The sequence below is a fragment of the Lepidochelys olivacea genome, assembly GCF_965140295.1.
Source record: "Lepidochelys olivacea isolate rLepOli2 genome assembly, chromosome: 5".
NCBI lineage: Eukaryota > Metazoa > Chordata > Testudines > Cheloniidae > Lepidochelys > Lepidochelys olivacea.
Window position 1 is genome coordinate 14043583 of NC_140415.1, and position 13300 is coordinate 14056882.

General features: G+C 47.7%; 1 protein-coding gene across 3 annotated transcripts in view; it reads right to left on the bottom strand.

Moving 5' to 3' along the window:
* Positions 1 to 12368: 12368 nt before the first annotated feature.
* The window catches only part of SKOR2 (SKI family transcriptional corepressor 2), a 51571-nt gene continuing 50639 nt past the window's right edge, over positions 12369 to 13300 (bottom strand). For all 3 annotated transcript variants that reach the window (XM_084629754.1, XM_084629753.1, XM_084629752.1), the window contains one exon: positions 12369 to 13049. The gene's annotated coding sequence lies outside the window, so the exon portion shown is untranslated. The remainder of the gene's footprint in view (positions 13050 to 13300) is intronic.

Genomic DNA, 13300 nt, shown 5'->3' on the forward strand with positions numbered 1-13300 from the left:
AAGCTCCAGTGGATTTTGATCACTGACTTGTACAAAAATCCCAGCAGCCTTTTAATTTCCTGCCTGTGAAGAAAGGACCATTAATTGGGTCATATCCTGCAGTCCTTACCCAGCCCTTGTTCATGCAAAACTCCCACAGATTATAAATCCTTTGCTGATTGAACCCTGTTAGTACTGAGATAAGATAACAATGTGCTTTTTATAATGGAAGTATTAATCACAGCTGCATGTGAACAGGTACTTAGGTACATAGTTACTTTGAAAGTGTCTGTGCATGACTCACTGGATTTCCGAACAAGGACAACAAAACCTGAAAAGATCTTTAAGGGTGGTGTGACATTTCCCTCTGGTGTTATCTGGACCGGTGATCTGCTAGGCCTATCCAATCCTTGACTCTGGGAGCCAGCCTTACCCTGCTCTACTGTGAGAACCCCCATTCCTGGGCTGTTCACGCACAGCCTCTGGCATGTAAGCTGTTCTCAGATACTTGCAAGCGAATGACACTAGCCAATATCTCTGGTCCCAGAAACAATCCTAGGAACCTCCATCTTGTAGTGTCCAGTTATGCCCACTGGATGCTGCAAGCTAATATAAGTTCGTCAGTTTAACAAAGAAATTGATATGTACCAGGCTTGTTCTCCTAAGGGGAGTTTCTGACACACTGCAAACCAAGTGCACTGCTTCAGGTAGAATAAAGAAACAGATTTATTAACTATAAAGGTAGATTTAAGTGATTATAAATCAAAACATAACAAGTCAGATTTGGTCAAATGAAATAAAAGCAAAACACATTCTAAGCTGATCTTAACGCTTTCACTGTCCTTACAAACTTAGATGCTTCTCATCACAGGCTGGCTGGTCTTCAGCCAGGCTCTTCCCTTCAGTCGCTTGGTGGTGGTGGTGTCTGTAGATGTAGGTGGAAGAGAGAGAGCATGGCAAAATGTCTCCCTTTTATTATGTCCTTTTTTCCTCCTGGCTTTCCCCCCCCCCACCTCCACCTCTTTCAGAGTCAGGTGAGCATTACCTCATCGCAGTACCAAACTGCCCAAAAGAAGGGGGTGATTCCCTCCAGGGTCTAATAGATTCTTTTGTTGCTGCCTAAGCCAGTGTCCATTCTTCCTGTGAGGCTGGGCTGGGTTAGTCCCACCCGTGCCCTGAAGAGGCATGAACTGCCTCCCTGTTCTTGGAGAGTTTTTGCATGGGCTTGCTTTAAGCCATGAGGATACATTTTCAGCCTCATAACTATATACATGAAATTGTAACCTATAACCTTACTATAACATTACTGTAACAATTACTATAACATAACTATAACAACCATGCTCAGTGCATTATGAGCCGTCTGAAGACACCCAACATGACAAACTTTGCATTGGATACCACACAATCATTTTATAAAAATGAACATGGGTGTTCCCCCAAGGTACATAGCATCACAGGGAGATGAAAAGCTTTATCAATCAAAGAACTCTAAGATACCTTGTCAAAATGCACCCAATATCCTCTGATTTAGGACATCCCAATTGTCATGCTTTCACATACATACAAAGAGCAAAACGTGCATTTCTCAGTCCAGCTGATTTATTTCAGATGAAGGAAAGCAAGAAGCAAGGAAAAACAAATATAGTTTCTGTGAGAGAAAGAACATGCACAGTGACTCACTCTGCAATAATCTGCACCTGTAAACCCCCTTTTCTAGATCATTTACAAACATGTTGAACAGCACAGGTCCCCTATACAGATCCTTGAGGGACCCTGCTATTTACCTCACTACTGTGAAAACTGGCCATTTATTCCTACCCTTTGTTTCCTATCTTTTAACCAGTTACTGATCCATGAGAGGATTTTCCCGCTTATTCCATGACTTTACTTTGCTTAAGAACCTTTGGTGAGGGACCTCGTCAAAGGCTTTCAGAAAGTGCAAGTACACTATACCAACTGGCTCACCACTGTCCACATGTCTGCTGACTCCCTCAGAGAATTCTAACGGATTGGTGGGGCACAATTTCTCCTTACAAAAGCCACATTGACTCTTCCTCGACATATTGTGTTCATCTTTGTGTCTGATCATTCTGTTCTTCACTATCATTTCAACCAGTTTGCCTGGCATTGAGGTTACGTTACTGGCCTGTATTTCCCAGGATTGCCTCTGGAGATTTTTTTTTAAAATCGGCCTTACATTAGCTATCCTCCAGTCAGAGGGTAATTTAAGTGATAGGTTACATACCACAGTTACTAACAAATTTATTTGAGCATAAGCTTTCATGAGCTACAGCTCACTTCATCGGATGCATGCCTCCGACGAAGTGAGCTGTAGCTCATGAAAGCTTATGCTCAAATAAATTTGTTAGTCTCTAAGGTGCCACAAGTACTCCTTTTCTTTTTGTGAATACAGACTAACACAGCTGCTACTCGAATACCACAGTTAGTAGTTCTGCACTATCATATCTGAGTTTCTTCAGAACTCTTTAGTGAATACCATTTGGTCCTTGGGACTTATTACTGTTTAATGTATCGATTTGTTACAAAAACACCTCCACTGACACCTCAAGCTTGGACAGTTCCTCAGATTTGTCGCCTAAAAAGAGTAGCTCAGGTTTGGGAATCTCCCTCAGACCTTCTGCAGTGAAGACCAAGGCAAAGAATTAATTTAGCTTGTCCACAACAGCTTTGTCTTCCTTGATTGTCTAGTTGTCTAGATTCCCTGATTGTTTGGCAGGTTTCTTGCTTCTGATGTACTAAAAACATTTCCAATTACTTTTTGTCTTCTGTTAGTTATTCTTCAAATTCTGTTTTGGCCTACCTAATTATACCTTTACACTTCACTTGCCAGAGTGTATGCTCCTTTCTATTTATACATCCAAGGATGACATTAGCCCTTTTAGCCACAGCGTTGCACTGGAAGCTCATGTTCAACTGATTATCTACCAGGACTCCTATCACAGTTTATAGAGTAACTGCACCTGTATTCCTCCTCCATCGTCCCTCAAGAGCACCTGCTTGAGGTTTTAGGCTCCCAGCCATCACCTCCCTCCTTTCTGATCTGGGGTGTTACGGTTGCACGGGTCCTTGCCTTACACTGTGATATCCCTAGCAATCCAGACTACCTGAAGGGCAACACCTGTGCTTTGCTTTCTGTCCGAGTTACAAGTCACCATGCAGCTCTGTCTCAGCACAGTACATTTATTCTTAGGGCAAAAGCATTATAGAGAAAACATATAAAAACAATAACTGGTCCTACACACTGACTAATAAATGTACCAGAAATTGCCCATCAGTCTTATGGGCCCTAGAAGGCTAAAGTCATTCTAACCCTTCAACAGGACTGAAGCTTCCCCTTGGACAGAATGGCCTGTCCATTTGCTCACCCAGAATGAAGGCCCAGAGCCTATTTACCCTCCCAAATTCTTTATCTCTTCGTCTCTGAAAAACCCAGGTTGAACCAGTATAAGCAAACAGCCCAGGGGGTGGTGCTTCTCCACAGTTGTTTACAGTCCCCGGGGTAATCACCACCTATTGTTTCTAGTTTCCACAGGAGCTGTGGTAACCCTCCCCCATAGAAGAGAACACAATCATACATAAACCATTTATAAATGTAATACAATGGTCTCCAAATATACTGCATGGGCTTGCAACATCTGTTACAACCCCCAAGTCCTTTTCAGAGCCACTGTCTCCCAGGTTAATGTCCCCTATCCTGGGAGCATGGCATACATTTTTTGCTTCTAGTTATATAACTTTGAATTAGCTATATTAAAATGCATATTGTTTGCTTGCACAGATCACTCTATCAATGACCTGCCATCTTCATTATTTATCACTCCCATAATCTTTGTGTCATCTGAAAACTTTATCAGTGATGGTTTTATGTTTTCTTCCAAGTCATTGATAAAAATGTTACATTGTATATGGCCAAGAATTGATGCTGGTGGGACCCCACTAGAAACACACCTGCCGTATGATGGTTCCTTGTTTACAAGTACATTTTGAGCAAAACCGTTGAACTAGTTTTTTAATCAATGTAATGTTTCATGTTAAATTTGTATTGCTCTAGTCTCTTAGTCAAAATGTCATGCATTATCAAGTCAAATATCTTACAGAAGTTCTAAGTATATTACTTCTATACTATTACCTTTGTCAACCAAACTTCTTGTCTCCTCAAAAAAAGATATCAAGTTAGTTTGGCAAGCTGTAGTTTCCATAAATCCATGTTGATTGGCATATTACCCTCTTTTAATTGTTTATTAATTGAGTCCTATATCAGCCATTCCATTATTTTGCCCAAATCTATAGCAAGCTAACAGGCCTATAATTACCTGGGTTGTCCTGTTTACTCTTTTTAAATACTAGCACAACATTGGTTTCCTTCCAGTCTTCTGAAAGTTCCTGAGTATTGCAAGACATTTAAAATCAACATTAACAGCTAGAGAGCTCCTCTTAATTACTGTTGCAATGGAAAGTATTTCATCATCATCATCTGATATGACTACATCTGGCTTTTTCCCAAATACAGAACAGAAATATTTTTAACACATTTGCTGTTCTGCATTATTATTGATAATTCTACCATTTCCATCTAGTAATGGACCAATACCATTGTTAGGATTCCTTTTGTTTCTAATATACTTTAAAAACTCCTTGGGCCAACAGAATCAAGCACAATAAGTTTTTCCTTGTGCCCTTTTGCTTCCCTTATCTATTTTCTATAATTCCTCGCTTCTGATTTATATTCATTACTATCAACTTTCCCTTTTCCCCCCACTTATTATATATGTGTTTATTTTATTCTTATTGCTGCTTTCACTCTCCCTCTTTCACCGTGAAGCCTTCTTTCTTGATTGTAAGTTTGTGGTGTTCCAGGTATCTAGTAAAATGTTCCTAAACAATTCCCAATAATCATTCAGATTTTTCTGTTTAAATTTTTTCTCTCAACGGATTTGACTCAGAATCATTTTCAGCTTTCTGAAATTGGGCCTTTTAAAAGCACCAAGCATCTATACTACTGGTTCGGACTTCATTCTGTCTGCACATAAATGTAATCCAGTCATGATCACATGTACCTATACAAACACCCATTTTTAGTTCTGTGATCAATTCCTCTTTATCTGTCAAGATGCAGTCTAATACAGAGTTTCCCAGTGATGCGGGGAAAGCAGGGAAAGTGCTGACTCAGCAACCCCCCCTCGATGCGGAGGGGGAGGAGGCCACCTGTAAGACCAGGAGGGGGGCCGCTGTTGCTGAGCCTTCCGCTGCACCCCCTGATGAGGCCCAGCCACCAAAGCCAGCTGGGGAAGTTGTGGCAGCTATTGGGAGCAGAACCATCCTTCCTTTGGAGCCTCGGATGGAGCCCCTCGCACCCCCTTGTCATCTGCACACCCTGTTGGTACTGAGGCGAGTGTTGCCTTGGTTGCTGGCGGGGAGGATCCCGGGGTGGTGGGTGGGGATTTTTGCTCCATCTTTGAGGAGATTGAGGCCCTGGGTCTGACCCTGGTTACCCAGGGGGAGGACGACCCCCTACAGCGAGCCTCGATCTGGGCCGCGGGTTCCTTCACGCTGCCCCCTCCACCCCTCTCTCCCCTTCCCTTGACAGCTGCCTCTGCTTTTACTCCCAGGGTGCCCCCGGGCTCAACCGCCTGCCCGGCCATGGAAGGCACCTTGCTCATGGCCGCTGAGCCCAGTGCGATGATGGCCGGTACCGAGTGGCTGGGCCTTGAGCCACTGGGACTTCCCCTATTGATGCGGGGCAGCTGTCTCCCTGTCCGGTTGGGGGCCCCACTGTTGACATCTCATTCCCTGATGATGTGGCTGCAGGCACTCAGTCTGCTATGGCACCTAAGCCTGGCATCACCGAGGGCCCCCTTCCTGTTCCCTCGACCCCTGTGCCCAGTTGAGAGGTGCCGTACCCCAGTGGCTTGGCTGCTGGGGCTCCTGGTCCCGATCTTGACCCTGCCCCGACCCCGGTCCTGCCCCTGATCCCAGTCCCATTCCTATCCCTGATACCACCCCCATCTCCTCTCCCTCTACCTCCCGTGTCATTGTCGCCCCCGGCATCATCTTGTTTCCCTTCTCACCAGATGATCCTCAGGAGGTGGCTTTTGTGTACCCCAGTCCCGACCGCTTAAGGGCTGCTGTTTTCCCACTGCCACCACCTCGCGCACCGGGGTCTGAGACGGGCTGTGTGGTGCTGGCAGAACGGGCGCTGTGCTGGGGGTCTGTCCCCTGCTTGCCTGTCTCAGTAGGCCATGGGGCTGTCGTGGGGACCCGACTGGAGGATGCCCAGGTTCTCTGTGACCCCAGCCCCTGATGTGCTGCGAGAAGAGCTGCACCTCTTTCTCCTGGCCACTCGTGGTTCCAGGAATAAGGTGCAGCTTGCTCTGCAGCACAGGGTTGATTTCCAGCGTGTCCTGCAGGCTGTGAGGGCCATTTTGAGGGAGGGTAAAGGGACCGGGAAGCAGGGCGCTGTAGACTACCAGTGGGCCCGCAGCTTCTGTGACTCCCTGGTAGCTTTTGGGGTCGGGCATGGATTGCTAGCATCCCTGCTCCGGTGAGGATCCTCCCCAGCCATCATTATGGCACCGATCATCTTTGCCACATTAAACACCCAGGACTGTAGGATGGGTCTCCGCAGGTGCCAGGTGCTCTCCTTTCTTTGGGACAGGGGTACTCTGTGGTTTTCCTGCAGGAGACCCATATGGATCCAGCCACTGAAGCTAGCTTGCTGGAGTGGGCTGGAGAGGGTGTATTTTAGCCATTTCACAGTTAGTACAGCTAGGGTGGCCACCCTGTTCTCCCCCAACCTATGGCCAGAGATTCCGGGGGTTGCCAAGGTTGTGCCAGGTTGTCTGCAGCACCTCAGCGTGGAGGGGCTGACATTGAATCTTGTCAATGTCTACGCCCCGACATCAGACCTGGAGTGGATGAGATTTTTTCAGCAGGGTCTGCCTTCTTCGGCTCCTTGGATCCTCGCAAGTGTCTGGTCCTGGGCAAGGTCTTTAACACCACCCTCGAAAAGCAGGACTGCTCAGGGACCGAGTGGTGCCAGGCCACCACAGACATCCTCTGGGAGATTGTAGATCATCACTCCCTGGTGGACAACTGGTGCGACCACCACCCGGACAATGAGTCCACTTTCACCTATGAACTGGTTGAGGTAGATTGGTCGTGCCACTCCTGGTTGGATTGCACCTATTTATTATGTCACCATCTCTTGTGGGCCCACTCTTCCAGCATTCGGCCAGCCCCATTCTTGGACCACCACCTGGTGGCCGTGATGGCCTCTCTCACATTGGAGAGGCCGGGGCTGGCCTATTGGCATTTTAACGATAGCCTGCTGGAGGATGTGGGCTTTGTCGTGTCCTTCCAGGAGTTTTGGCCAGCCTGGAAAGGGCAGAGGTATGCTTTTCCCTTGGCACAGCAATGGTGGGATGGTGGGGAAGGTGCGCACCCGGCTCTTCTGCTGTGATTACACCCGGGGCGCCAGCCAGCGGAGGGGTGCAGCGAGAGAGCAGTTGGAGTGGGAGGTCTTGGAGCTGGAGAGGCGTCTGACTGCCAGTCCTGGAGATCCATGCCTCTGCGGAGTGTGCCAGGAGAAGCAGGAGGAGCTCCGGGCCTGCAAGGATCATAGGTTCTGGGCGTGTTCATTCGATCCCGCCGCCATCTCCTTTGGGAGATGGATTGCGGCTCCCGCTTTTTCTATGCCCTGGAGAAAGAGAGGGGGGCCAAGAAGCACGTCACCTGCCTCTTGGCAGAGGACAGCACCCCCCTCACGGATATGGCAGAGATGTGTGGAAGGGCCAGGGCCTGCTACGCCAACCTCTTCTCCCTGGACCCGACAGACGCCGATGCTTGCAGGGTGCTCTGGAATGAACTTCCAATGGTCAGCATGGGTGACTGGGACTGGCTGGAGCTACCTCTCACTCTGGCCAAGTTCTCGGAAGCCCTCTGTCTCATGCCCTCTAATAAATCTCAGGGCACAGATGGGCTGACCGTGGAGTTCTACCGTGTATTCTGGGATGTCCTTGGTCCAGACCCTGTCACCATCTGGGCCAAGTCCTTGGGGAACGGGGTCCTCCCTCTGTCATGCAGGTGAGCTATGCCCACCTTGCTACCAAAGAGGGGGGACCTCCGTGACCTTCAGAATTGGTGTCCCGTCTTGCTCCTCAGCATGGACTTCAAAGTCATAGCAAAGGCCATCTCACTGTGGCTTGGGACGTGGTCCACCCGGACCAGACCTACACCGTCCCAGGCCGCTCCATCTTCAACAATCTGTATTTGGTCTGGGATCTCTTGAAGCTCGGGTATAGTGATGGTCTGCTGTTTGCCTTCCTGTCCCTGGACCAGGAGAAGGCGTTCAAAAGGGTGGACCATGGGAATCTCCTGGGCACTCTGCAGGCGTTCAATTTCGGGGCCCAGTTTGCATGTTTTCTCCAGGTGCTGTATGCCTCCACGTATTCCTTCGTCAGGCTCAACTGAACCCTGACCGAGCCAGTCAGCTTCAGGCAAGGGGTACATCAGGGGTGTCCACTTTTAGGCCAGCTGTACTTTCTGGTGATTGAGCCCTTCTGCCATCTTCTCCGCCAGAGGTTGACTGGGTTGGTGCTTCGAGAGCCGGAGTTGTGGCTGGTCCTGTTGGCGTATGCCGACAACATGCTCCTTGTGGTCCAGAACCCGGGCGACCTGGTGTGGGTGGAGGCCTGCCAGGCTATCTACTTGGTGGCCTCCTCCACCTGGGTCAACTGGGTCAAGAGCTCTGGCCTGATGGTTGGCAGGTGAGCTCCCTCCCATCGGGGCTTCAAGCCATTCAGTGGAGCGTGGATCCACTGCTCTATTTTGGCATTTACCTTTCTACCATGCAACCTTCTCTGCTGGCGAACTGGCAGGATTTGGAGGCCATGGTGGATGAGCAGCTGCAGAGATGGACGGACTACTCTGGTGCTTTTCCCTATGGAGAACGGCACAGGTGCTTATCCTAGTCCTGTCCATGCTCTGGCATCAGCTCAACACCCTGAGCCCGGCCCTGGGGATTCTGTCCGAGCTCCAGAGGTTGGCTCTACAGTTCTTCTGGCCAGGACTGCACTGGGTCTCTGCCAGGTCCACGTCTTCCACCTCCAGGCTCTGCAAAGACTCCTTTATGGTGCAGGTAGTCCAGCCTGGAGCACGTTGGTGCACGCCTTCCTTTACTGCCTCTGAGGGCTCCCTTATGACTGGCAGCTGCTTTATCTCCATTCGAGAGGTCTTCCGCGAGACCTCTCCAGGCTGCCGGTCTTCTACCAGGACCCCCTCTGGGCCTTGAAGCTAGTTTTGGCGACCAGGTCCATGGCGGCCGCCGAGGGGGTAGTCTCCTCATGGAGCCTCTAGTACACAATCCCCAACTCAGTGTGCAGGTGGCAGAGTTGCCCTTGGTCTGCCAGAGGTTGGTCCTGGCAGCAGTCACCAGAATCGGAGACCTCCTGGACTATGACTGGGGAGACTGGGTGGATCCCCCGACACTCGCTCAGTGCATGGGGCTCTCCACCCTTCCTATTCCCCAGCGTGTACTCCAGGTGAGGGCGGCTTTATCACCTGCTGCTTGGGTTTACTTTGAGTGGGTCCTGCGGGAGGGTGCTCCCCACCCACCCCACACCCTCTGGACCTTTTCATAAGGCCCCTATCCCATGAGCACCCCCCCCCCCCCGGTCACCCCACCCACACAACCTGAGCTGGCTGCATGACCTGCAGCTGGTTCACTTTACAGATGTGCCCTTGGCACAGTGTGACACACTCGTGCACCATACTCTTCATTTCCTCACCCTCATGTCCCGCCCCAATGCTAAGTGGCGGGACTTATTGCCACCTATTGAGGGTGAGGAACCCTGGTGGGCCAGCCTATATTCCATCTTGGTTCCACAACCCTTCACACTTGCCCTTGTTATATTTTCTGTTGTGCCCTGTAATCATTTGAGTTCCTGGGCTCAATGGATCCTCTCCACAGGCTGCGAGAGGGTCCTTTAGCCGTGGGTGGGCTTGCGCCCGCCCACCTCCCCAGAACCCCATAGGACCCTGTCACCGTGACTATGAAGAATCCTAAAGCCACAACACATGGTCAGTAACTGGAACAACAGTGCCAAGGTATGACATCAAAATCTTTGATCAAGTCTAGCAAATCAAAGAAATATGATTTTAATGTCTAAAGAGATCAGGAATTGGACTCGGGAAAAAGTATTCCCTCATCTGCCACTGGCCAGGTGTTTTACAAGATTTTTTGCATTCCTTTGAGGAATCTGTTGGTCTGTTGTGGTATGGCAAATCTTATAGGCTTGTTTTAGATAGTATTCCCAGTAATGAGACTTTAGTGTTCTGCTTCAGATTGTAGATATCATTTAGTCATATTTATAGAACGATTCTCACACAACCAGGTGTGGCCAGATTCTATGATCCAGCAAAGCGGGTGCACAGAACCTAACTGTTCTTTGCATCCTGTTGGCAATTCAGTTCTTGATGTACAGTGCATTTGGAGTGAACATGAGCAGTGTTTTCACAACGCAGCTTGCAAAGCAGAGGGCATACCTATTTTCTTGGGTTACAGGATAAATGCTTTTTCTTTTAAAAAGACTACAACTTTAGTATCTGCTTGTGGGGAGTCAATAGGAGCTGTGGGCACTGTGACAAAGTTCCTCCTCTGCCTTGGTGGGTCCTGTGCTTATTGGCGGATTTCCTTGCCTCAGAGATTCACGGCAGCCCTCAGTTTGGCCACTTTTGCTAGTGGCTCAAACCTGCCGTCCACTCAGCTAACCTCATCACTGGCCAGCATGGGGGAAAGAGAGAACAATCCCTCTGTCTCCCACCTAGTGGGTTGGGGACAGGCCAGATCTCTTTCCAATTTAGACCTTCCCTTCTGGTGTTTCTCACAGACCAGATCAACTCCTCCTGTGTCCGATCAGGAGTTGAGGGGATGGGGGGAATCCGGGCCCACCCTCTACACCGAGTTCCAGCCCAGTGCCCTGTGGATAGCAGCTGTCCACAATGTTCCCCTGTATCAGCTGTGTGACAGCTACAACTCCCTGGGCTACTTCCCCATGGCCTTCCCCCAGCACCTTCTTTATCCTCACTGCAGGATCTTCCTCCTGAAGCCTGATCACGCTTGAACTCTTCAGTCCTCCAGAAGCATCCCTGCTCCTTGCACACTCCCATACTAACTGATGGGAGGTCTTTTTTAAATCAGGTGTCCAGATTAGCCAGCCTGCCATAATTGATTCTAGAAAGTTCTTAATTGGCTTCAGGTGTCTTGATTAGCTTGCCTGACTTAAATGGTTCTAGCAGGTTCCCAATTGCTTTAGGGCAGCCCCTGCTCTGGTCACTCAGGGAACAGAAAACTGTTTATCCAGTGGCCAATATATTTGCCTTCTACCAGATTCCTGTATCCCACTGGTCTGGGTCTGTCACAGCACTCAGCAGCTCTGACAATTAGCTCCCCATTTAGAAACTGCAAGGGTTCCTCTTCTAACTGGATAAGCTTCCTTATTGATACAATGATGCTCATCCAACTCTAAAACAAGGGTGGTCAAAAGCACAACCTGAGGGTTAAAGGGAGTTCTACTACATAACTAATGGACACCTTCAATTTTGTTAGAAGAGAGACATCCTGCAGAAGCTACAGGTCCCAGCATGCAATGGGACCTGCAGCCTCTGCAGTTTGCACCTCCATCAGAGTGCCTTCTTTCCACTTCTTTCCACTTAATGCCACTTTGGTCTGGCCCTGAGCCTCTTTACAACTTACCAACACAGCTTCAGCTGGGTGAGGCCTGGACCAAAGGCAAAACTCACAACAGTGCTGAGGGAGCATATAAGGTCCTTCACACCCCGGAACCTCTACACTGAAGGATCATATGGTGTCTAGGACCTAAAGTGGGTCACCTGAAGGGGGGGTGAATTTTACCCAACAACATTAAAGCAATCATATTGCATATAATTTGGAAACACGTTAGCAGACTATGGGTGTGATTTCAAAAGCCCCCAGAACGGGCCTAAGTCTACTCCATTGATGTAAATGGTAAAACTCCCGTTGACTCTAATGGGAGAAGAGTTCAGCTAAAACTGCAGAGCACATTTAAAAAGCATACATCTCCAGTAACTTCATTCATCCACTGCCAAACTTTACTTTCTAATAACCATTTAAATGGATTTCCACTTTAAGAGTAAATGCACTTAAATGATTGCAAGCTAAAATATTTCCTTGAAGAAAAGTCCCCATGTACAGAATTCCTGTTCTTTTCATTAGCAAATCAATGTACCATGAAACTACAGCAAAGCACATTATGTCAGTTTTCTTTTTTTTTTATTATAGACTTTTTATCCACATGAATGATAAAGAAACTACAACAGAGTTAAATACCTTTTTTTTTGATAAGTGATTATATTCTTAATTACACTCAATATTAAATTGTAAAATATTTCCAGAAGAGTACAATCTTAATTCATACAGCAGGCAAAGTACCGGAGGAGGAGGAGAAGGGGGGCCGGGAGGAAGGGGGCGTTAGAAGTTTCAGTCTGCTTTTCAAAAGCACTGTGTATGGCTAATGCTTTTCCTTCCATTCAGTCAAAGGTGATTCTGGCCCATCTGATAAGACACACATTTCTTTCCATAAAACAATCACTATTCAACAGCAAAAGATGAACTTGCAGATGCTTCCAGTGTTTGTGGCGTTGAAAGGTTTAGCAGTTCCTTTCGCGGCTTCTCCATGTGCTTCAAAAGTATTTTCTCAGACTCTGTCAAGTTCAGTTGTCCTTCTAAAAACACAGAGACTTAAACTTTGGTACCACCAAAAGATCCAGGACAGGCATTTTTTGATTTTTTTGTTTTTGTTTTTACTAATAAATGGCTGCTACATTCTATTTTACATGGTTGTCCATGATGCTTTGAGGTCACTTGTCCTTGGGCTCACAGGAACCTGAATTTTTTTGTTTGCATTTTAAATTCCCAAGCCCTTCCATTTCTCAGTCTTTATACAAATCAGATTTCTGAGTGGTGGGTTGTATCTTACAAGATAACAGCTGCAGAGGATCCTGTGCTTCTGTTATTGAGAGAGAGAGAGAGAGAGAGTGTGAACATGAGGGTTTATCTATGGTAGCACTTTTTTATTTCTTTACTCAATTTTACAAAATGGATGTATCACTTTTATTTCATAACAGTAAATTCAAATGAAACAGGTAAAAGAGTACTTCTTCATCAAGGGTGTCATCTAGTGGTTAAAAGAGGAGAATGGAGTCAGGACTCTTTGGTTCTATTCTTGGCTCTCTATGTGACCTTGGGCAAACCACCACC